Source organism: Canis lupus, chromosome 27, assembly GCF_011100685.1.
Source record: "Canis lupus familiaris isolate Mischka breed German Shepherd chromosome 27, alternate assembly UU_Cfam_GSD_1.0, whole genome shotgun sequence".
NCBI lineage: Eukaryota > Metazoa > Chordata > Mammalia > Carnivora > Canidae > Canis > Canis lupus.
The window spans coordinates 2,323,217-2,344,639 of record NC_049248.1 but is presented as its reverse complement, the minus strand read 5'-3'; the positions used below and the strand labels follow the sequence as shown (position 1 = coordinate 2,344,639).

At 38.9% G+C, this 21,423-nt stretch overlaps 1 protein-coding gene across 2 annotated transcripts in view; it reads left to right on the top strand.

Moving 5' to 3' along the window:
* ADIPOR2 (adiponectin receptor 2) overlaps positions 1-21,423 on the top strand; it is a 145,669-nt gene that overhangs the window by 3,738 nt on the left and 120,508 nt on the right. The window contains exon 2 of one of the 2 annotated variants that reach the window (XM_038576322.1): positions 12,164-12,235. The exons of the other annotated variant lie outside the window; for it this stretch is intronic. The gene's annotated coding sequence lies outside the window, so the exon portion shown is untranslated. The remainder of the gene's footprint in view (positions 1-12,163; positions 12,236-21,423) is intronic. 2 annotated transcript variants of the gene reach the window in all.

Sequence of the window (21,423 nt, the reverse complement as noted above, 5' to 3'; positions counted from 1 at the left end):
GGCCCTTTAAAGCTTTCTTTGAAGAACTTCCTTGGAGGCAACAGCTTCATCTTGGAGCAACCGTGCTGTCACCTCTTCACTTCCTTCCAACTTTAACCTGCCTGCCTTAGCGTTTCCATGGCATGCAATTCTCTACACTGCCCCTCAGGTTGGCACTCTCTCTTTCTTATTCTTTCCTGTTTTTATCCCCATATTTTTCACATTGGTGGCGCAGGTCCTCCACAAAACTGGTTCACGGCAGGAATCCTGATGATTTGTTCATTCATTCACCTTGCTTTTACTGAGCACATAATTTACACTAAAGACTTAGACTTCATTCTGTTAATTTAAGAAGTGATATAATTTACAACTCTGTGAAAAGACTTTACTTGTAAATTTCTCACTTCAACTAAGCTATAATTTCATTTTTCAATATGAAGGTATCAGACAATGTCCAATAGAGTGTTGTGAATCACGAGTCTACACCTGGTATCTGGTAAAAGGTCTGCCACGTTGCCCCCGTGTATTAATACCTGTGAGTGCAGTGCTCATTTTACCCTGTGGTTCTCACTAGCACCAATGTTTTCATCTTGAAGCTGTATAGCTGTTCCCTGAGATTCAGAGGTACTTAGCTTTTCACCTTTGAAAAAACAGCATTTTTTTTATTTTTATTTATTTATGATAGTCACAGAGAGAGAAAGTGACACAGGCAGAGGGAGAAGCAGGCTCCATGCACCAGGAGCCCAATGTGGGACTCAATCCCAGGTCTCCAGGATCACGCCCTAGGCCAAAGGCAGGCGCTAAACCACTGCACCACCCAGGGATCCCTGAAAAAACAGCATTTTAACTTCACCAATACCGCTAAATACATACTGTTTTCTCTCCCACTAGCTCTTTTTTTTTTTTTTAATTTTTATTTATTTATGATAGTCACAGAGAGAGAAAGAGGCAGAGACACAGGCAGAGGGAGAAGCAGGCTCCATGCACCGGGAGCCTGACGTGGGATTCGATCCCGGGTCTCCGGATCGCGCCCTGGGCCAAAGGCAGGCGCCAAACCGCTGCGCCACCCAGGGATCCCCCCACTAGCTCTTAAAGCTGGATGTTCCCAGAGCTTCACATCCCTACCAGGCCCATCCCCAGTGCACAATAGTAATGAGAAGTACACAGAAGCTTCAGCCTAAGTCCCATTGCTTTAATTCTGGTGCCCAGAGGTCTGCTGTTTCCTTCCTAGTTTCTCACATTGATCCCATAGGTAGGTCTGGATTTTTTCTTGGTTTCCTTGTCTAGGCTTCTAGATTCCTTTTTTTTTTTTTTTTTTTTTTTAAGATTTTATTTATTTATTCATGAGAGACACACACAAAGAGAGAGAGGCAGAGACACAGGCAGAGAGAGAAGCAGGATCCGTGCAGGGAGATCGATGCAGGACTTGATCGCAGGACTCTGGGGTCACACCCTGAGCCGAAGGCAGACGCTCAACCACTGAGCCACCCAGGCATCCCAAGGCTTCTGGTTTCCTATTGAGATTAAAGACTGCGGTGTCTATGTCTTCCCAGTATTGGTTCCTTTAGGCACCCTCTAAAGTTTTATGTGATCCTGGTGAAGCTGTGAAGGTTGGCTTCATCTCCCTCCTAATCCCCAGATAATAAAGTATGGGCCTGTGGACTAGGTTGGCCAGTCAGAGGACTCTATCTTCCTTGACTGTGGTGGTTGGTTCAGGAGTAAGTAGAATCCACGCCAGCCCAAACAGAGCCCTTCTTAGACCTTTTTTTTAAACTTAAGATACCTGGAGAGGATCCCTGGGTGGTTAACGGTTTAGCACCTGCCTTTGGCCCAGGGCATGATCCTGGGGTCCCGGGATTGAGTCCCGCATCGGGCTCCCTGCATAGAGTCTCTTCTCCCTTTGCCTGTGTCTCTGCCTCTCTCTCTCTCTGTGTCTCTCATGAATAAATAAATAATACCTTAAAAAAATAACTTAAGATACCTGGAAAGATGTTCTCTATCTATTAGGACTGTCACAGTTGGAGAAAGTGAGACAGGAGTAGCTAACAGCCATCTTGCCTTTGACAACAGAGCCTACATTAAGGGGAAGACAAGCAGGGGCAAGGATTATTGCTTCCAACCTTCATGCTTAATTTGAAATTACATAAATAGATAGATTTACCTATTTATCAATCTATTATCTATCTCTCCCTCTCTCTCCTCTATCCATCTCTATCTATCTATCATCTATCTATCATTTATCTAATCTTTTGCCATTTGACTTTGCAGCACCTCCCACTATAGTAAATGTAATTTACATCCATGCCCATTGACTTTGGTCTTGGCCATATGACTTGCTTTGACCAGTAGACTATGGATGGAAATGACTAGTGTGCCCATTCTAAGTTGAGGCCTTATGACTTTCCACCAACAATTTTGGATCTCCTGTTCTCACTCAGGAAGAGAACAGATAGCTGTTCATCCTTCTGGTGTTGTCCCAGGATGAAGACATGGAGTAGATCTGTAGCCAACCCAAGAGTCCACCTGAGCCCAGCCACACCCAGCCAATACTAGTCTAAACATAGTCAATCTGCAGACCTGTGAGCATGAAATAAATAAATGTTTGTTGTCATAGGCCATTGACATTTTGACATTACTTGTTACATTAGCATTTGAGATTTGAGTGCTACTTGCTATAGAGCATGAGTATAGCAAACCTGACTACATAGATGACCCGTGAAAAAGAGTTCTGAGTGTATCATTTAAACCTTGATCACATTGCATCTGAGGTCAATGCCACTCGATTATGTGAGTTGAGTTTCTATTAATAGGAACTAAACAAGTCTTGACCAATACAAAAACCCTACCCTTCTTAAGATTTTGACTAGTCATTACCAAATCCCTTTACCAGAATATTGATTCTGTATATCTGCTGGAATACTGACATAAGTAGTAGATAACCACAGCAATTGCACTGTTGCCACAGCGTGACCTTTAATCTCACCCAACACCCAACACTTTTAATGGAGCTACTATATCCCAAATGTCAAATAATCATCTGTCCCTTATCCTCGGAGCTGATATCTACCCTAACTATGGCAGAACTTGCCCTGGGATGCTTCCCTTTTTAGATCCAGCCTCTGCCACTGGGTCTGTTTCTTCAGTTCCTTTGGTCTACTTAACATTTGCCTGTACCCTTGTCCACAAACCTACATATCTGAAATAGAATCTATTTTACTATGATTTACTGAGATCATGACCTGAGCAGAAATCAAGAGTCAGACGCTTAACTCCTATCCAACTGAGCCACCCTGGCGCCCCACTACTAATCTACTTTCTGTCTCTATGGATTTACCTGTTTTGGACATTTCATATAAATGGAATTAGATCATTCTCTCACTTATCTTGCATTTTACTATGACAGTGTAAATATGGTAAGTATAAAAAACAGGGCAGCCTGGGTGGCTCAGCGGTTTAGCTCTGCTTTCAGCCTGGGGTGTGATCCTGGAGACCCAGGATTGAGTCCCACATCGGGCATGGAGCCTGCTTCTCCCTCTGCCTGTGTCTCTGCCTCTCTCTCTCTCTGTGTGTCTCATGAATAAATAAAATCTTAAAAAAAAAGTATAAAAAACAAATGCAAGATAAACATTTTTTCTTTAATTCGTGAGTTATCTTTGACTTTACTTCAAATAGAATGTTGTTTTCTAACTTACCCTGAATTCTATTCTGGAGTTAATTTGTGAGGAGAGGAAATCTGAAAATGTAGATCAACTTTGTCAGAATCTAGAAATGGGACGATGGAGAGCAAAAGTGGTGGATATCTTTCCATGGAGCAGGTGCATAGCTCCAAGAAAATTAGAGGGGATTATTTATACAGCATATATTTATATAGTATAGATGACATTAGGCCAAAATTTTAGAGTGCTCTTTGGACTCTGTAATTCTTCTTTTTAAAGGACATTTATAAGATATTTTAAAAATTTTAAGCACAGATAGTATAGAAAACACAAATAACAAACACTTCTATTCTCACAAAGTTTTTTTTTTTTTAAGATTTTATTTATTCATTTATTTATTCATGAGAGACATGGAGAGAAGGCAGGGACACAGGCAGAGGGAGAAGCAGGCTCCCTGCAGGGAGCCCAACGTGGGACTTGATCCCAGAACTCCCGGATCACGCCCTGGGACAAAGGCAGACGCTCAACTGCTGAGCCACCCAGGTGTCCCACAATCTAAGATTTATAACTGTATACTTTTGTCCTATGAGCTTTATCTTTATTTCTCTGAAGAAATAAAATATTATGAGTGTAGCTAAAAGTCCTTTTAACCACCATTCTTAGTTCTTCCCTCTCCCTCTCCATCCCATGAGCAGATAAGTTCTTCTTTTTGATTCAAATCAACGTCATTTACTATTCAAGTTGTTTTAAAACTTGTTTTTAATCCATGTGTTTTTGAGATCTGTGCACACAAAACTGCATGGACCTAGTTTATTCCTTTTAATGACATCACAGTATTACACTACCCATATACCATATTTTATATCCATTCCTGTACTGATGTATATTTAGGTTGTTTCCAGTTCTCTTGCTATTCTGGAGAATGTTCTAAGACCATTCTTGTATGTGTTCTCTAGTGCGCTGCACAGGAGCTGACTCAGGATCTCTCACCTCCTTTTGAAAAATACAAGAAACTTTAATTTCATACAGCACCACCTTATCTTACATGCTATTTTATGAGGTGCTTTAGTTCCACTTTCTTTATGTATTCATCAACAATATAATATACACTTAGACAGTGAATGCATATTTAGATTTATTTAAAGCTTTATCAGTTTCTTTGCTCACCATTTTTTTCAGGGATCATTTATTTTTTCTTTTGTATGCTTATGTATGTGTGTGAGAAATAGAACATGCAAATAAAACTATATGAAAATGTGCAAGTACTACAGCCTTTATGTATGAGTAATGTGAGATCTGAGATACACTTTGAAATAACCTGGGAGGGGAGAAAGTTGGTGATGGCATAGATAAAGTAATATTGGTTGTGTTCTGAAGATTATTGAAGTTGGGTTATGGATACAAGGAGCTTATGCTATTTGCTCTATTTTTGTGTATAACTGAAAATTGTCATACATGTTAAAGAATTTAGAAAAAAGAAAAAGCACTGTACTGGCAGCAAAGGTCCTGGGCTCCCACACTTATTCATCAGCTGACTAGCTGTGTCACTTTTTACAAGCCACTTCCTTCCTCTAGGTCTCAAGTTTCTTCTCTTTAAAATGAGAGTTGAACCAGATGATATTTAAAATCCCTTCCTGCTTAGTTATGGCAGGAAACATCATAAATCCTTTTCATTTTGCTATTGTTTTTTATTTTTATTGAGATATAATTCCCATACCATAGAATTCACCATTTTAAGGTGTACAATTCAGTGGTTAGTATAAGGTTGTATAACCATCACTACCATTTAATCCTAGAACATGTTCATCACTCCAAAATGGAATCCCATACTCATTAGCAGTCACTCAAAATTCTTCTCTTACCCTAGTCCCTAGCAACCACTAATCTACTTTTATTTATTTATTTTTTTGTAGGAATGAGGGAAGGCAAGAGGGAAGGGCATAAAGAATCCTAAGCAGATTCCATGCCCAGCATGGAGCCCAATCTCACAACCCTGAGATCATGCCTGAGCAGAAATCAAGAGTCAGACGCTTAACTCTTATCTAACTGAGCCACCCTGGCGCCCCACTACTAATCTACTTTCTGTCTCTATGGATTTACCTGTTTTGGACATTTCATATAAATGGAATTAGATCATTCTCTCACTTAGCAAAATGTTTTCAAGGATCATCCAATTGTAATGTGTACTAGTACTTCGTTCCTTTTTATGGCCAAAGAATATTCCATTGTATGGATAATACATTTTGTTTACTCACTTATCGATTGATGGATGTTTGGGTTATTTACTGTTTTTGGCTCTCAGGAATAATGCTGCAAGAAACATTCATATCTATGTGTTTGTGTAAACATATCTTATCAATTCTCTTTAGCATGAACCTAGAGATGATGCTGAATCATCTATATTTAATTTTTTGAGAAACTACCAGACTGTTTTCCACAGTGACTGCATCATTTTACATTACCACCAGCAATGCTTAAGGGTCCCACTTTTTTCACATCTGCACGAACACTTGTTATTGTCTGTGGTTTCTTTCTTCTTTTTATTTGTAGCTATCCTAGTCATTATGGTTTTTTATTTTTATGCAAAATGATTTGTATTTCCCTAGTGACTAATGATGTTGAGCATCTTTTCAAGTGCTTTTTGGCCATCTATAGATGTTCTGTGGGGAAATGTTTCTTCAAATCTTTTGTCTTTTTCTTTTTTAAGTAGGCTCCCTGCCCAAAGTGGAGCTGAGATTAAGAGCCTCACGTTCTACCAAATGGGGAAACAGGCACCCCTGTCCATTTTTAAATTGAGCTGTTTTCTTTTTTATTGAGTTATAAGTGTTCTTGATATGTTCTAGATCTAGACTCCTATCAAAATATGTTTTAAATACTTCTCCCATGTTGTGACTTGTCTTTTTTCTTTTTTGTTACATAAAAGACTTTCCTTTTTTAAAAGATTTAATTAATTTATTTATTTGAGAGAGAGAAAGAGAGAGCATGATCAGGGGGAGGGGCAGAGGGAAAAGGAGAGAATCTTTTTTTTAAAGATTTTATTTATTTATTCGTGAGAGACACAGAGAGAAGGCAGAGACATAGGCAGGGAGAAGCAGGCTCCATGCAGATAGCTCAATGTGGGACTTGATCCCAGGACTCCAGGATCACGCCCTGAGCTAAAGGCAGACACTCAACCGCTGAGCCACCCAGGCATCCCAAAAGGAGAGGATCTTAAGCAGACAGCCTGCTGAGCATGGAGCTGGATGCATGGCTAAACCCCACAATCCTGAGATCATGACCTGAGCCAATATCAAGAGTCAGATGCTTAATGGACTGAGCCATCCAGGCACTCCCAAAGTCATTTTATAAAATCTAATTTATCTATCTTTCTTTGGTTGGCTATGTTTTAGTTATCATATCTAAGACATTGTTGCTAATCTGAGATCATGAAGATTAATACCCATGTTTTCTTCTAAGAACTTCATCCTTTTAGTTCTGACATTCAATCTTTGATCCATTTTGAGTTAATTTTTGTATATGGTGTGAGGTAGAGGCCTAAATTTATGATTTTGAATATGGATATCTATTGCCCCAGCACCATTTATTGAAAAGACTATCCTTTCTCCAAATGAGCGATCTTGGCACCCTTGTTGGAAATCAACTGACCATAGATATATGGGCTTATTTCTAGACTATTCATTCTATTCCATTGATATGTTTATTCTTATGCCAATATCATATTGTTTTGACTACTGTAATTAATCAAACTTTGAAGTAAATTTTGAAGCTGAGAAGTTGAAGTTGAAGCTGAGAAGTGTAAGCCCTTTGACTATTCTTTTCAAGATTGTTTTGGCAATTCCATGTTCCTTGCTTTTTCCTTAGTTTTATTTTTTTATTTTTTTATTTTTTATTTTTATTTTTTTTTTTCCTGTTAGTTTTAGAATCAGTTTTCTACTTCTGCAAAAAAGGTTATTGGTATTCATAAATCTAATTCCTATCAAACTACTCAATGAGGACTTGTCTAACTTGTTTATTGTTGTATCTCGAACACCCAGCACAGGGATGGACTGAGAGTAGGTTCTCAATATTTTATAAATGAATGGGGAAAAAAGTAGTTTATTTGTTTTTAAATATTTTATTTACTTATTCATGAAAGACACACAGAGAGAGGCAGAGACAGGGAGAGGGAGGAGCAGGCTCCATACAGGAAGCCGGATGCAGACCAATCCCCTAACCCCAGGATCATGCCCTGAGCCAACAGCAGCTGCTCAACCACTGAGCCACCCAGGCATCCCTTTTTTAATTTAATTTAATTTAATTTAATTTAATTTAATTTAATTTAATTTAATTTTTTAATTTTTTAAAGATTTTATTTATTCATTCATGAAAGACACACACAGAGAGAGAAGCAGGCTCCATACAGGGAGCCTGATGCAGAACTTGATCCAGGCATTCTGAGATCACGCCCTGAGCTGGAGGCAGATGCCCAACTGCTGAGCCACCCAGGCATCCTGGAATAAAAAGTAGTTAAAAAAAATAGCAATAAAATGTACCCAAGCCATGATATGGAACATTATTATACCTCAAAAGCCACTTGTGGGACACCTGGATGGCTCAGCAGTTGAGCATCTGCCCCTGGCTCAGGGCGTGATCCTGGAATCCAGGGATCAAGTCCTGCATCGGGCTTCTTGCATAGAGCCTGCTTCGCTCTGCCTGTGTCTCTGCCTCTCTCTCTATGTGCCTCATGAATAAATAAATAAAATCTTTAAAAAAGGGGGGGGGCACTTGTATGTCACTCTTTGATCAAACTTCCTCATTTCTGTGCTTTTTCTTTTCTTTTTAATTTTTTTTTAAAGATTTTATTTATTCCTAAAACACAGAAAGAGGAGAGAGGGAGAGAGAGAGAGAGAGGCAGAGACACAGGCAGAGGGTGAAGCAGGCTCCATGCGGGGAGCCCGACGTGGGACTCCATCCTGGGTCCTGGGCTGAAGGCGGTGCTAAACCTCTGAGCCACCCGGGCTGCCCCACTTTTTTCTTTTAAAGCTGACTGCATCAAGACAGTGTGGTACTGGCACAAAAACAGACACATAGATCATTGGAACAGAATAGAGAACCCAGAAGTGGACCCTGAACTTTATGGTCAACTAATATTCGATAAAGGAGGAAAGACTATCCCCTGGAAGACAGTCTCTTCAATAAATGGTGCTGGGAAAATTGGACATCCGCATGCAGAAGAATGAAACTAGACCACTCTCTTGCACCATACACAAAGATAAACTCAAAATGGATGAAAGATCTAAATGTGAGACAAGATTCCATCAAAATCCTAGAGGAGAACACAGGCAACACCCTTTTTGAACTCGGCCGCAGTAACTTCTTGCAAGATACATCCACGAAGGCAAAAGAAACAAAAGCAAAAATGAACCATTGGGACTTCATCAAGATAAGAAGCTTTTGCACAGCAAAGGATACAGTCAACAAAACTAAAAGACAACCTACAGAATGGGAGAAGATATTTGCAAATGACGTATCAGATAAAGGGCTAGTTTCCGAGATCTATAAAGAGCTTATTGGGCAGCCCCGGTGGCGCAGCAGTTTGATGCCGCCTGCAGCCTGGGGTGTGATCCTGGGGACTTGGGATCGAGTCCCACGTCGGGCTCCCTGCATGGAGCCTGCTTCTCCCTCTGCCTCTCTCTCTGTCTCAATACATAAATAAAATCTTAAAAAAGAAAAAAAAAAAAGAAAAGAAAAAAGAACTTATTAAACTCAACACCGAAGAAACAAACAATCCAATCATGAAATGGGCAAAAGACATGAACAGAAATCTCACAGAGGAAGACATAGACATGGCCAACATGCACATGAGAAAATGCTCTGCATCACTTGCCATCAGGGAAATACAAATCAAAACCACAATGAGATACCACCTCACACCAGTAAGAATGGGGAAAATTAACAAGGCAGGAAACCACAAATGTTGGAGAGGATGCGGAGAAAAGGGAACCCTCTTACACTGTTGGTGGGAATGTGAACTGGTGCAGCCACTCTGGAAAACTGTGTGGAGGTTCCTCAAAGAGTTAAAAATAGACCTGCCCTATGACCCAGCAATTGCACTGTTGGGGATTTACCCCAAAGATACAGATGCAATGAAACGCCAGGACACCTGCACCCCGATGTTTCTTTTTTTTTTTTTTTTTTTTTTTTTTTTTTAAATTTTATTTATTTATGATAGGCACACAGTGAGAGAGAGAGGCAGAGACACAGGCCGAGGGAGAAGCAGGCTCCATGCACCGGGAGCCCGACGCGGGACTCGATCCCGGGTCTCCAGGATCGCGCCCTGGGCCAAAGTCAGGCGCTAAACCGCTGCGCCACCCAGGGATCCCTGCACCCCGATGTTTCTAGCAGCAATGTCAACAGCCAAACTGTGGAAGGAGCCTCGGTGTCCATCGAAAGATGAATGGATAAAGAGGATGTGGTTTATGTATACAATGGAATATTCCTCAGCCATTAGAAATGACAAATACCCACCATTTGCTTCGACGTGGATGGAACTGGAGGGTATTATGCTGAGTGAAGTAAGTCAGTGGGAGAAAGACAAACATTATATGGTCTCATTCATCGGGGAATATAAATAATAGTGAAAGGGAATATAAGGGAAGGGAGAAGAAATGTGTGGGAAATATCAGAAAGGGAGACAGAACATAAAGACTCCTAACTCTGGGAAACGACCTAGGGGTGGTGGAAGGGGAGGAGGGTGGGGGGTGGGGGTGAATGGGTGACGTGCACTGAGGAGGGCACTTGATGGGATGAGCACTGGGTGTTATTTTGTATGTTGGTAAATTGAACACCAATAAAAATAAATTTATTTAAAAAATATAAAGCTGACTGCGTATTTAACCGAAAACAATAAATTAGATAGTTTTGCCTATATTTTTAAATTTTTGTATAAGTAAAATCATATTGTATGTATTCTACTGTGACTTGTTTATTTCAAAACACGTTATGTTTTGCAATTCATTTATGCTACTGTAGCTTTTTAAAATTGAAGTATAGTTGACATACAACATCATATTAGTTTTCAGGTGTACAACATGATTTGACATTTCATTGCAAAATGATCACTACAATGTCTAGTTTTCATCTGCAAAAAATCCTTTGCAGTAATTGGCTTATTCCAATTTTCTATTTTTTCATGAATCAGTTTTGGAAGACTATGTTTCTATTAATTTATCTATTTTTTTCTAGTTCATTAAATTTGTGGTTATATAATTGTTCATAGTAATTTCTTATGATCCCTTGTATTTCTCTGATATTAGATGCAAAATGTGACATCAAAAACAGAAAGTTAAAAAAAAAAAAAAAAACAGAAAGTTACGGGGAGGTGTAAAAATATAAAGTGTTAGAATGTATTCAAACTTGTTATCAGCTTAAAATAGACTGCATTTTGATGTCGCAATTCACATCTTTTTATTTTGTATATCCCTTATTTTTTTTTTTAAAGATTTTATTTATTTACTCATGAAAAACAGAGAGAGAGAGGCAGGGACGTAGGCAGAGGGAGAAGCAGACTCCTGGCAGGGAGCCCAATGTGGGACTCCATCCCAGGACCCCAGGATCATGCCCTGAGCAGAAGGCAGACACGTAATTGCTGAGCCACCCAGGCATCCCTATTTTGTATATCCCGTAACTAATTATTGTGGTTACAGTTACTTTTGCTACTTTTGCCTTTTAAACTTCATAATAGTTTTATAAGTGATTAACCCACTACCTTTACTATATATTTACCATTGGGATTTTTACTCTTATATGTTTTCTTCTTACTAATTTGTGCCCCCCCCCTTCCCTCTGCACCCCCTAACCCTGCTTAAAGAAATTCCTTTAGCATTTCTTGTAGGGCCAATTTAGTGGTAATGAACTAATCCTTTAGCTTTTGTTTGTCTGGAAAGCTCTTTATCTCTCCTTTAATTCTGAATGATAGCCTTGCCAAATACAGTGCTCCAGATTGGATGTTTTTCCCTTTCAGCACTTGAATACATCATAACACTCCTTCTGGCCTGAAACCTTTCTCCTTTACATAATGATTTATTTTTCTCTTGCTGCTTTAAAGATTTTTCTCCTCTTCTGTAACTCTTGACATTTTAATTATAATGTGTCCTGGTGTGGGTTTCCCTGGGTTTATCTTTTTTGAAATTCTTTGGATTTTCTGAATCTCCATGTCTTTTTCCTTCCCCAGGTTAGGGTAGTTTTCAGCCATTATTTTTCAAATAAATTTTCTGCTCTTTTCTCCTTTCTCTTCTCCTTTTGGGACGCCTCTAATGCAGATGTTATTCTGTGTGGTGTTGTCTCACTTTTTAAAATTCTTTTTTCTTTTTGCTGCTCTGATTGGGTGAGTTCCACTTCCCTCTTTTCTAGCTCACTGATTCTTTCTTCTGCTTCATCAGGTCTGCTGCTGAACCCCTCTAGTGTAGTTTCTCAGTTCAGTTATTGTATTTTTTAGTTCTTTAACTTCTGTTTGGTACTTTCTTATATTTTCTCTCTCTTTGTTAAAGTTCTCACTGTGTTCCTCCATTCTCCAAGTTCAGTGAACATCTTTATGACCATTACCCTGAACTTTTTATCAGGTAAGTTACTTAACTTTATTTCTTTTTTTTTTTTTTTTTTTACTTAACTTTATTTCATTAAAGATTTTCCCCCCTGGGGTTTTATCTTGTTCTTTTGTTTGGAACATACCCCTATCTTCTTATTTTGCTTGACTCTCTGTTTGTTTCTATGCATTAGGTGAGAAACAGCTATATCCTTCAGTCTTGAAGGAATGGCCTTTTGTAGGAAAGAAAGCTTATCATTTGACTTTGTTTAGCCCTTGGTTGTTTCCCCAAACTTTAGGGATTGTCTAAGCAACCTGATTTATTCTTGATATGTCCCAGTTATTGAGAGACTTCTGATTCTAGAGGGAAGGGTATCAGCTCCTAGTTTCAAGCTGATTGGAAAGTAGAATCTTTGGGAGCAGCTTTTAAGGTGTATATATAGTCCTATGGTACTATGCATTTTTTTTTAAAGATTTTATTTGTTCATTCATTTGTTCATTCATCCCTCCATTCCCTGGAGGGAGCCTGATGCAGGACTTGATCCCACGATGCTGGGATCATGCCCTGAGCTAAAAGGCAGATGCTCAACCACTGAACCACCCAGACATCCCAGTCCTGTGGTACTATAATTATTAACCCTGCTGGCCTCCAGACCAGGCAATCTGGAAGTGTCTCTTTGGAGACAGTTGCAAAAACTAGGACTACAGATGAATCCTTTCTGAGAGGTACCAGAAATCTTAACAAGGCCAAAGCAGAATGCAAAGACGGCATCCCTTAGGCTATGTTCATTCCCTGAGAGCATCTCTGTAGTCTCTGGATGTATGGCAAATCTGAAATATGTTCCTCAGATTGAACCTCCATACAAATAAATAGGCCTTTTTCACAGAAAGACTGGAGATGTGTTTTGGTCTGATGTCTGTGCAGTGCCCTTGGGATGGTAGCCTCTAAGAATTCTGTCTTCAATTATTTCAAACCTGTGAGGCCCAGAAAAACAATCCTCCCTGGCCACCAGAGCCAGGCAAGCAAGGGGCTTCTCTTATGTGGGTTACACATACTTGCTCGTTCTGGCAGAGCCAGTGGGCAGTATGTGGATAGGGCACTCAGCAACCCTGCTCCAGCAGGGTGGCACAGGTGGTGCGGGAGTGGGGTGTACCCACCAGTACTAGCAGGTTTGAGGGACAGTGCAAAAATGATGCCTACCAGTGCTTCCATCCCTGGAGAGAGAGTCCTAATAGGCTCCTGCCCTTCAGACGTATGATGATGATCAGATGATTAGCAAATGAATCGACTACACAAAACGGTCATAGAACTTTTCAAATTAGTACTTTTGTGCTGGGATCCAAGGTAAGTGAGGTTACATACAAGCCTCTTAAGAGTAAGAGTAGAAGCTTTGTTCTCTACAGCCCTATGCTTCTCTTGGATATAAGCACCATTGGTTTTCAAAGCCAGATATTTTGGGAGCTCATCACTCTAGTGCAGATCCCAAGGCTTGAGGTTCCTGATGTAGGGCACAAACCCCTTGCTCCTCAGGGAGAAACTGTATTTGTGAGATTCCTCCTGAGTATGGGTCACTGCAGAGACCATATCTCTGCCTCTCCTACCTGTCTCCATGTGACCTTTTTCCCTATTGTGGAGGAGGTGCTCCGCTTGCTTTCAGGCCTTTGTCAGAGGGAGTTATTTCTTATGTAGCAGATTTATTGTGTCCATGGGAAGAAATGATTTCAGTATCTTCCTACTCCACCATCATGAACTGCTTTTCCCTGTAGCTCTTGTTTATTCATTAATTTTCGCTGTTTATTATTATTATTTTAAAAATATTTTATTTATTTATTTGACACAGACAAAGTGTGAGAGAGCACAAGCAAGGGGAGGGGCAGAGGGAGAGGGAGAAGTAGACACCCTGCTGAGCAGGGAGCCTGCTGACACAGGGTTCAATCCCAAAACCCTGGGATCAGGACCTAAGCCGAAGGCAGACGCTTAACCAGACACTTAACCCACTATTTATTCTATTATGGAAATATACAGCACCTTATTTATCCATTTGGATTGTTCCCTGGTTTTTCTATAATGACACATGATAATAGATATTCCTATATGTCTTCTAGTACACACATATAAGAGTTACTATACCTAACAATGGAATTTCTGGGTCATAGGATATATATATATTTTTTAACGATTTTATTTATTCATGAGAGACAGAGAGACAGAGACAGAGACACAGGCAGAGGGAGAAACAGATTCCATGCAGGGAGCCCGACATGGGACTTGATCCCGGGTCTCCAGGATCACACCCCAGGCTGAAGGCAGCACTAAACTGCTGAGCCAACTGGGCGGCCCTTATTTAGGCAGATTTGCCTAATCTGCTAAAAAATCTGGCTGCCCAGATTTTTAAAAATCTTTAAAAAAAAAAAAAAAGCCTGTTTTTTGGTTTGTCTCTCTTTTTTCTCTCTATGATCATTTGTTTTGGTTCTTTTTTTTTTTTTTAAGATTTTATTTATTTATTTATTTGAGAGAGAGCACAAGCTGGGAGAGAGGCAGAGGGAGAGGGAGAAGCTGACTCCCCACTGAAGAGGGAGCTGATGCAGGACTTGATCCCAGGACCTTGAGATCATAATCTGAACCAAAGTCAGATGCTTGGGATCCCTGGGTGGCGCAGCGGTTTGGCGCCTGCCTTTGGCCCAGGGCGCGATTCTGGAGACCCGGGATCGAATCCCATATCGGGCTCCCGGTGCATGGAGCCTGCTTCTCCCTCTGCCTGTGTCTGTGCCTCTCTCTCTCTCTCTCTATCATAAATAAATAAATAAATAAAATTAAAAAAAAAACAAAAAACAAAACAAAGTCAGATGCTTAATGGACTGAGCTACCCAGGCATTCTGTTTTGTTTCTTAAATTCCACATATGAGTGAAATCATATGGTATTTGTCCTTCTCTGACTGACTTATTTCACTTAGCATTATACTCTCTAACTTTATCTTTGTCATTGCAAATGGCAATATTTTATTCTTTTTATGGCTGAATAATATTCCATTGTATAAATATGTAATGTATATATTTATCCATTCATCTATCCATAGATACCTGGGCTGCTTCCATAGTTTGACTATTGTAAATAACACTGCAATAAACATAAGGGTGCATATATCCCTTTGAGTCAGTGTTTTTGTATTTTTTTTTTTAAGATTTTTTATTTATTCATTCATGAGAGACACAGAGAGAGAGAGGCAGAGACACAGGCAGAGGGAGAAGCAGGCTCCATGCAGGGAGCCCGACGTGGGACTCAATCCTGGGTCTCCAGAATCATGCCCTGGGCTGAAGGCGGCGCTAAACCGCTGAGCCACCCGGGCTGCCCTATTTTTTTTTTTTTTTTTTGTAAATTCAGTAGTATGATAGCTGGATCATAAGATTGTTTTATTCTTAGCTTTTTGAGGAAGCTCCCTACTGTTTTCCACAGTGGTTGTACCAGTTTGCATTCTCACCAACAGTGCAAGAGGGATCCCTTTTCTCTATATGCTTGTCAACATTAGCTGTTTCTTATATTGTTGATATTAGCCATTCTGACGGGTGTGAGATGATATCTCATTGTAGTTTTTCTTTAAGATTTTATTTTTAAGTAGTCTCCATACCCAAAGTGGGGCTTAAACTCACCACCCCAATACCAAGAGTCACACACTCCCCTGACTGAGCCAGCCAGGTGCCCTTAATTATAGTTTTGATTTGTATTTCCCTGATGATAAGTGATGATGAGTATCTTTTCATGTATCTGTTGGCCATCTGTACGTATTCTTGGAGAAATATCTATTCATGTCTTCTAACCATTTTTAAAATTGGATTATTTGTTTTTCAAGCATTGAGTTTGACAAATTCTTTATACTTTGGATACTAACCTTTTATTGAATATGTCATTTGCAAGTGTCTTCTCCTATTCCAAAGGTTGCCTTTTTGTTTTGTTGATTGTTTCCTTCCCTGTGCAGAAGTTCTTTATTATGCTACAAGTCCCAATAATTTATTATTGCTTTTGTTTCCCTTGCCTCAGGGGACCTATTTAGAAAAAATTTGCTAAGGCTAGTGTCAGAGAAATTACAATGTGCTCTCTTTGAGGATTTTTATGGTTTTAGGTCTCACATTGAGGTCTTTAATCCATTTTTAATTCATTTTTGTGTATGGTATAAGAAAATGGCTCAATTTCATCAGTTTTGCATCTTACTGTCCAGTTTTCCCAATGCCATTTGTAGAAGAGACATTCTTTTTCCCATTGGATATTCTTTCCTGCTTTGTGAAAGATTAATTGACTAGATTATGGTGGGTTCATTGCTGGGTTTTCTTTTTCTTTTTTTAAAGATTTTACTTATTTATTTGAGAGAGAGAGAATATGCGCACAAGTAGGTGGAGTGGCAGGCAGAGGGAGAGGGAGAAGCAGGCTCCCCACTGAGCAGGGAGCCTGATGTGGAGCTCAATCTCAGGACCCTGGGATCATGACCTAAGCTAAAGGCAGACACTTAACCAACTGAGCCACCCTGGCACCCTTGGGCTTTCTATTCTGTTCCATTGATCTTTGTGTCTATTTGTGCCAGCACCATTTTATGATTAATTCAGCTTCATGATAAAACTTGAAGTCCAGAATTGTGATGCCTTCAGCTTTGTTTTTCTTTTTCAAGATTCTATTCACTGCTTTTTGTGGTTCCACACAAAGTTTAGGATTGTTTTAGTTCTGTGAAAAATGCTGTTGATATTTTGATAGGCATTGCATTAAGTGTGTAGGTTGCTTTGGGTAGTATAGACATTTTAACAATATTTGTTCTTCCAATTCATGAATTTAGAACATCTTTCCATTTCTTTGGGCTATCTTCAATTTCTTTCATCAGTGCTTTATTGTTTTCAGAGGATGGGTCTTTTACATCTGTGGTTAGGTTTATTTCTAGGTATCTTATTTTTGGTGCAATTGTAAATGGGACTTTTTTATATAAAAACATTTTTTAAAAAGATGCTTATTTATTTTTAAAGATTTTATTTATTTATTTGAGAGTGTGAACGAGAGAGTGAGAGAGAGCATGAGCAGTGGGGAGGGGCAGAGGCAGAAGCAGACCCCCACTGAGCAGGGAGCTGGATGGGAGGCTTGATCTAGGATCCCAGGATCATGACTGAGCCGAAGGCGGATGCTTAACTGACTGAGCCACCCAGGTGCCCCAGATATTAATTAATTAGCTAATTAATTAAGAAAGCATGAGCAGGGGGATCCCTGGGTGGCGCAGCGGTTTGGCGCCTGCCTTTGGCCCAGGGCGCGATCCTGGAGACCCGGGATCGAATCCCACGTCGGGCTCCCAGTGCATGGAGCCTGCTTCTCCCTCTGCCTATGTCTCTGCCTCTCTCTCTCTCTCTCTCTGTGTGAATATCATAAATAAATAAATAAAATTAAAAAAAAATTAAAAAAAAAAAGAAAGAAAGCATGAGCAGGGTGAAGGGCACAGGAAGAGGGAGAAAATATCAAGGATATCAATATCCTTGTTAAGCACATGAAGCCTGACAAGGGGCTTGATCTTATGACCTGAGCCAAAATCGGATGTCAACATTTAACTAACTGAGTTACCCAGCTGCCCTTTGGGATTGTTTTCTTAATTTCTCTTTCTACTACTTCATTACTGGTATATAGAAATGCAACAGATTTCTGTAGATTGATTTTGTGCCTTGTGACTTTACTGAATTTATCAGTTGTAGCAGGTTTTGGGTGTAGTCTTTGGAGTTTTTCTATATACAGTATCATGTCATCTGCAAATAGTGAAACTTTTACTTCTTCCTTACCAATTTGGATACCATTTACTTCTTTTTGTTGTCTGATTGCTGTGGCTAGGACTTCTAGTACTATGTTGAGTAACTGTGGTGAGAGTGGACATCTTTGTCTTGTTCCTGACTTTAGGGGAAAGGCTCTCAGTTTTTCTCCACTGAGCATGTTAGCTGCAGTTTTTCCCTATATGGTCTTTATTATGTTGAGGTGTGTTATGTCTAAACCTACTTTTTTGAGCGTTTTTACCATGATGAATTTTGTACTTTGTCAAATGCTTTTTCCTGCATCTATGGAAACAATATAGCATTCTTATCCTTTCTCTTATTGATGTGATGTATCATATTGATTGGTTTGCAAATATTGAACCACTCTTGCAACCCAGGGATAAATGCCGCTTGATTGGAGTGAATGATTTTTTAAATGTATTGTTGGATTTGGTTTGCTAGCATTTTGTTAAGGAATTTTGTTGAACAATTTGCATTTGTTCATCAGAGATATTGGCATATATATATATATATAATTTATTTTATTTATTTATTTATTTATTTATTTATTTATTTATTTATTTATTTATTTTTAATGATGTCTTTCTCTGGCTTTGGTATCAGGGTAATGCTGGCCTCCTAAGATGAATTTGGAAGTTTTCTTATATTTCTGGAATAGTTTGAGAAGGATTAACTCTTCTTTACATGTTTGGTAGAATTCACCTGTGAAGCCATCTGGTGCTGGACTTTTGTTTGTTGGGAATTTTTTGATTACTCATTTTGTTGGGAATTTTTTGATTACTCATTTTTTAGTTTCTTTGCTGGAAATTGGTCTGTTCTAATTTTCTATTTCTTCCTGTTTCAGTTTGGTATCTTACATATTTCTAGGAATTTTTCCATTATCTTACAGATGGTCCAACTTGTCAACATAGGTTTTCATAATATTCTCTTATCTCTGTGGTGTTGGTTGTTCTTTTTTCTCTCTCATTTGTGATTTTATTTACTTGGGTATTTTCAGTTTTTTTTTTTTTAAGAGTTATTTATTTATTTATGATAGACATACCGAGAGAGAGGCAGAGACACAGGAGGAGGGAGAAGCAGGCTCCATGCAGGGAGCCTGAAGCAGGACTGGCTCCTGGAACTCCAGGACAATACTCTGAGCCAAAGGCACACGCCCAACTGCTGAGCCACCCAGGCGTCCCATGTTTTTAGTTTCTATATCATTCTTTTTTTTTTTTTTTAGATTTTATTTATTTATTCATGAGAGACACAGAGGGGGGCGGGGGGCAGAGACACAGGCAGAGGGAGAGCAGGCTCCATGCAGGAAGCTTGATTTGGGACTCCATCCCGGGTTTCCAGGATTACGCCCTGGGCCGAAGGCAGGCACTAAACCGCTGAGCCATCCAGGGATCCCTATATCATTCATTTCTGCTCTAATTTTTATTATTTCCTTCCTTCTGCTGGTTTTGGGTTTTCTTTTTGTTCTAGCTCCTGTAAGTTTAGTTTATTTGAAATTTTTCATGCTTTTTTTTTTTTCCATGCTTCTTGAGGTAGACTTATATTGCTATAAACTTCACTCTTAGAACCGCTTTTGTTGTGTCCCAAAGGTTTTGAACTGTTGTGTTTTCATTTTCATTTTCCATGTATTTTTATTTTATTTTATTTTATTTTATTTTATTTTATTTTATTTTATTTATTTTTAAGATTTATTTATTTACTTATTTATGATAGACATAGAGAAAGAGAGAGAGAGGCAGAGACACAGGAGGAAGGAGAAGCAGGCTCCACGCAGGGAGCCCGACGTGGGACTCGATCCCGGGACTCCAGGATCATGTCCTGGGCCAAAGGCAGGCGCTAAACCCCTGAGCTACATAGGGATTCCCCACCCCCACCCCTTTTTTTTCCATGTATTTTTAAATTTCTTCTTTTATTCCCTGGTTGACTCATTCATTGTTTAGTAGCATGTTATTTAACCTTCATGTGTTTGTAGTCTTTCTGGATATTTTCTTACGGTTGATTTCTAATTTTGTATACAAAGCATCATGGTCTGAAAAGATGCATGGTATGACTTTCATCTTTTTAAAATTTGTTGAGGCTTATTTTGTGACCTAACTGTGATCTATTCTGGAGAATATTCCATGTACACTTGAAAAGAATGTGTATTCTGCTGTTTTAGGATGGAATGTCCTGAATGTATCTGTTAGATATATCTGGGCTACTGTGTCATTGGAAGCCATTGTTTCCTTGTTGATTTTCTGTTTGGGTGATCTTTAAGTGTGGTGTTAATGACCTCTACTACCACTGTACTGTATCAATTGTCCTTTATGTTTGTTATTAGCTGTTTTGTGTAGTTGGGTGCTCCCATGTTGGGTGCATAAATATTTACAATTGTTATATCTTCTTGTTGGATTGTCCCCCTTATTATTATATAATGTCCTTCTTTGTCTCTTGTTATAGTTTTTGTTTTAAAGTATACCTTGTCTGATATAAGTATTGCTATTCTGGCTTTCTTATCCATTTGCATGATAAATTTGCTCTATTTTCTCACTTTCAACCTGCAGATATCTTTAAGAGGCAGCATATAGAAGGGTCTTGTTTTTTATGCAGTCTGTCATCCTAGGTCTTTTTTTTTTTTTTTTTTTTTTTTTCATCCTAGGTCTTTTGATTGGAGCATCTAGTCCATTTACATTCAAAGTAATTATTAATAGATACATATTTATTGCCATTTTATTCCTTGTTTTGTGGTTGTTTCTGAAGATTTTCCCTGATCCTTTCTTGTCTTTTTCTCTTTTGAGGTTTGCTGATTTTCTTTAGCAACATATTTGGAATTTTTTCTCTTTATTTTTTGCATATTTATTAGTTGTTTTTGGTTTGTGGTTACAATTTGGTTTTCATACAGCATCTTCTGGATATAGCAGTCTATATTAAGTTAATGGTCATTTAAGTTTGAATCCATTCTTTCGTCCTCTCTTCCTCATATTTTAGGTATATGTGTCATAGTGTACATTTTTAAAATTTTGTGACTTCCATGATTGATTTTTCACAGAAATATTAATTTTTGCTGTTTTTGTGTTTCCTACCTTCACACTGTCATTTTTTCTTTCCTTTCCACTCAATGAATCCCTTTAGTATTTCTTGCAGGGCTAGTTTAGTGTTCATAAACTCCTTTAGTTTTTTGTTTTTGTTTTTTTTTTCAGGGAAATTCTTTATCTCTCCTTCTATTCTGAATAGAGTAGAAGCCTTAGAATAGAATAGCCTTACTGGATAGAGTATTCTTGGCTTCAGGTTTTCCCTTTCAGCACTTTGAATATATCATGCCAGTCCTTTCTGGCTGGGAAAATTTCTGCTGAAAAATCTGCTGATAGCCTTATGAGGTTTTGTTTGTATGTAACTGTCTTGTCTTGTAGCTTTTAATATATATTTTTTATTTTATTTATTTTTTAATGTTTTAAAGATTT